We start from the raw sequence: 4,551 nt of genomic DNA, 5'->3' as shown, positions 1-4,551 counted from the left end.
TACCTCCGCTCTTGTAGGTCACTATATGTTCCTCCCTCTTCTGGAAATAAGTGTTCACTACAGCCATCTCCATCCTTTTTGCAAAGTCCACCACCATCTGACCCTCAAAGTTCTTTTGCTGAATCCCACACTTACCCATCACTTCTTCATCGCCCCTGTTTCCTTTACCAATATGTCTATTACAATCTGCACCAATCACAACTCTCTCGCTGTCTGGGATGCTCAGAACTACTTCATCTAGTTCCTTCCAGAATTTCTCTTTCAACTCTAGGTCACATTCTACCTGTGGTGCATAGCCGCTAACCACATTATACATAACACCCTCAATTTCAAATTTTAGTCTCATCACTCGATCTGATACTCTTTTCACCTCCAAGACATTCTTAGCCAGCTCTTCCTTTAAAATAACCCCTACTCCATTCCTCTTCCCATCTACTCCGTGGTTCGACCCACAGTAGCTGAATTTCCACCGACGCCCTGCAGGTTAGCAGTGCCGAGGGCGGGCGTTGTTAAGCCGGGCCACGACCGATCCGGTATGGGATTCTTTAGATGAACGCTCATATTTGTTTGGCACAGTTTTTACGCCCGATGCCCTTCCTGACGCAACCCTCTGCATTTATCCGGGCTTGGGACCGGCCTACAGATTGCACTGGTTTGTGCCCCCATAGGGCTGCATTAATGGAATTTAATAGATCAAAGTGGAAAAATAAGAAAGGAGCACCTAAAAAAATGGACAGTCTGGCATTGGACCATCAGTGATGGCAAGAGAAAGTTTTTAACAGAAAAATGCAGGGTAAATACAAGATAATATACATTTCCTTTTTTCCCCCCTTCCTTTTCAGGTCTGTCTCTGAATACAGTTAGCGGCAGAAGTTTTCTTGCCATCAGATTTTTGAGCTTCATAATCTTTCACCTGAAACCTAAAAGATTCGTAATAAGCAGTAGGACACCATGCTTTGGACACATCTGCAGTCAATTCAATTTGTCCTTCCTCGATGATTCACCTGTAGAAAAACAATTTTAACATCTAATGACCTTAACTCCCTCTTTTCTTTTCGCTTTTCTTCCCAAACTGTAATTCATCTCTTTTCTTTTTTTCCAACCTGCTTGGACCCGTTTCTTCACTTCCTGACCACACTCTCCATTGCTCTGTATTGTTGACCCCAAGAATTTGAAGTCCTCCACCCTCGCCATCTCTTCTCCCTGTAGCCTCACTCTTCCCCCTCCACTTTTCTCATTCACGCACATATATTCTGTTTTACTTCGGCTAATCTTCATTCCTCTCCTTTCCAGTGCATGTCTCCATCTTTCTAATTGTTCCTCTGCATGCTCCCTGCTTTCACTGCATATCACAATACCATCTGCGAACATCATGATCTAAGGGAATTCAAGTCTAACCTCGTCTGTCAGCCTATCCCTTACTACTTCAAAGAGGAAGGGGCTCAGTGGGGATCCCTGATGCTTTCCCACCTCCACCTTAAATTATTCTGACACATCTACGGCACATCTCACCCCTGTTCTGCTGCCCTCATACATGTCCTGTACTATTGTAACATATTTCTCCACCACACCAGAGCTACGCATCCAATACCACAGTTCCTCTCTTGGTACTCTGTCATGGGCTTTCTCTCGGTCTACAAAAACACAATGTAGCTCCTTCTGAACTTCTCTGTACTTTTCCATGAGGATTCTCAAGGCAAATAATAAATCTGTGATACTCTTTCTAGGCATGAAACCATACTTTTGCCCGCAGATACTTCTGTCCTGAGTCTAGCCTCCACTACTCTTTCCCATAACTTCATTGTGTGGCTCATCATCTTTATTCCTCTGTAGTTTCCACAGTTCTGAACATCGCCTTTGTTCTTAAAAATGGGGACGAGCACACTTTTCCTCCATTCTTCTGGCATCTTCTCTCCCGCTAGTATTCTATTGAATAAGTTGGTCAAACACTCTACAGCCACCTCTCCAAATTACTTCTATACCTCCACTGGTATGTCATCAGGACCAACTGTCTTTCGATTTTTCATTCTGTTCAGTGCCTTTCTAACTTCTCCCTTTCTGATTGTTAGAGTTATCGTTAATATATTTATTATGGACTTGCAACAAAGCCAAAGTACCATCCTTGCTTCAAAGAGTCTTGTTCACAGGATGAACTTCTTACCCACAGATGCAACAGTATCTTTCTAGAAGTGGCCAAGGACAATTCCATCATAACCAAAGAATGTGCCACATCATCACCAAAACTGTACCTTTGTTCATTTCATCTGCTCACCCCTCCTTTTGACCTTGTGTGTTTTCTAATTTAAAAAAAAAAAAAAAAAAAAGAGTACGTGAAAAGCTGGTTCAGAACGTGTTTGGAGACTGTAACTGGCCTGTCTCTCACATCCTCGTGATCCGAAGAAAGACGACTTCTTGTCTGTTATTTGTGCAACTATTCCATTAAGTTAGGTGATAAACCTAACACTGATCAATGCCACTTCCCGGTTATTCACGCTTGCCTCTTTTACGCTACCTTTTCTCACATTTTCTTCATTCATTAGCTTCTCAAAGTACTCATTCCATCTACTAAGCAAACGACTGGCATCAGTCAACATATTTCCATAGCTATCCTAAATCACCTTTACTTGCTGAACATCCTTCGCATCTCTATCCCCCTGTCTGGCCAACCTGTAGAGATCCTTTTCTCCTTCTTTCGCATCTAACCTGGTGTACATGTTGTCATATGCCTCTTGTTTAGCCTTCACCACCTCTACCTTTGCTCATCTCAATGTATTCCTTTTGCCTCTCCTCAGGCCTCTCTATGTCCCACTTCTTCTTTGCTAATCTCTTTCCTTGGATGACATCCTGTATTTTGAGATTCCACCACCAAGTCTGCTTCTCCTCTTTCCTACCAGAAGACACCCCAAGTACTCTCCTGCCTGCCTCTCTGAATACCTTGGCAGGAGTATTCCAGTCTTCTGGGAGCTCTTCCTGTCCATCTTGAGCCTGTCTCACCTCTTCCCGATAGGCCACACAGCATTCTTCCTTTATCAACTTCCACCACTTGATTCTCTGCTCTACCTTTGTCTTCTTAGTCTTGCTACCCACTACCAGAGTTATCCTACATGCGACAATCCTATGCTGTCGAGCTACACTCTCCCCCACCACCACTTTACAGTCTGTAACCTCCTTCAGATTACACCGTCTGCATAAAATATAGTCCACAGGCATGCTTCTACCTCTACTCTTGTAGGTCATTCTATGTTCCTGTCTCTTCTGGAAATAAGTGTTCACCACAACTAATTTCATCCTTTTTGCGAAGTCCACCACCATTTGCCCCTCAAAGTTCCTTTGCTGAAAGCCATACTTATCGATCACTTCTTCATCGCCTGTTTCCTTCGCCAACATTTCCTGTAGATAACACATATTACAGTCTTAAATAAATATTTAACACTGTTTGACACTCTTCTTTTTGCATTTAATAGTTGTGCATAAAACAATTGTGCATAGTGCAGTTTATCCTCTAACTTACGCATCCTAGGCCAAGACTTCAAAAGAAGCATCTGACTCATCTCCACTCAGAAAAATATCCATCGTAGCTACCTTTGGTGACTTGGTCCAGTTCTGGTGCCTCTTGAATTCATGAAGAGTGATCCTATTTTGCTCCCACAGCATGTCATCCTCTGTGCCATCCATGGCGTTTGTGGAGAAACATTTTTTGAATCCCAAGAGTTTTGGTTCCGCAGCGGGTTTCAGGTGGCTATCAAAACGTGAGCTCAAACTATGTAGAAACAAGAGTGATGGGCACATTTTTAAAAAAAGCGACCATTTCAATTATGTGCGCTCTCTTGTTTTTTTTTTTTTATGTTTCCATTATGCTCGTATTATATAGTTTGAGCTCACATTGTTTATATTCCTACCTGAGCTATCGTTGTTTCAGACTGCGGAGCTACTTCCGGGTTGGCGGCGTCATGGCACGAGTGATGACACACTCCTTTTAAAAGCAGCTGCACAACTAGCCGTTGTAGTCGACATTTTTGCCTAGGTTTAAATAAAAAAAAAAACCTCACGGGCCGTCGTATCTGATCTTTGGTGCAGTAGCAACAAACATGCTACGCTAACGATCGTAAAATGGAATCTCCCCGAGGAGGTCATAGAGTTCAGATTGGGGGCGCACAATACCGTGATAAATATATATGTGTAACATAAGACATTGAATATCATATTGAAATATATATGTATACCTTTTTTTTAACCACTCTATTTACTTGTATACAACTATACAATGTGATTGTATTTTTTTATTTTTCATTCATACCTAAATATAATGGGCCCTATTAACTTTTTGAAAATATTTTTGGAAAAATTTGCTCGTTATTTTTGAGAAATTACGGTACTTGTCCCCATCTTACCATGGTCAATTTGAACGAGGAATGCTGTGTCTTTTGTTGGTGGAAAAGAATGGGGAAAATATTTGGGGTTCCGATACAAGGACTACAAAAATATGACATTAATTTCAGGAACATGTCAGCTCGTTCTCTATTGTATAAACACTATATATCTTATGTTTGT

The 4,551-nt window shown here is 41.8% G+C and overlaps 1 long non-coding RNA gene across 1 annotated transcript; it reads right to left on the bottom strand.

The window, feature by feature from the left end:
• Positions 1 to 3,292: 3,292 nt before the first annotated feature.
• LOC133507066 (uncharacterized) lies at positions 3,293 to 3,950 on the bottom strand. The gene is made up of 3 exons (XR_009796732.1): positions 3,900 to 3,950; positions 3,512 to 3,662; positions 3,293 to 3,390 (listed from the first exon to the last, which is right to left on the bottom strand). It is a non-coding gene; the product is annotated as an uncharacterized LOC133507066 (long non-coding RNA).
• Positions 3,951 to 4,551: the final 601 nt, after the last annotated feature.

This window comes from Syngnathoides biaculeatus, chromosome 10 (genome assembly GCF_019802595.1).
Source record: "Syngnathoides biaculeatus isolate LvHL_M chromosome 10, ASM1980259v1, whole genome shotgun sequence".
NCBI lineage: Eukaryota > Metazoa > Chordata > Actinopteri > Syngnathiformes > Syngnathidae > Syngnathoides > Syngnathoides biaculeatus.
The sequence above is the reverse complement of the archived record's forward strand: the minus strand, read 5'-3'. Positions and strand labels throughout refer to the sequence as shown.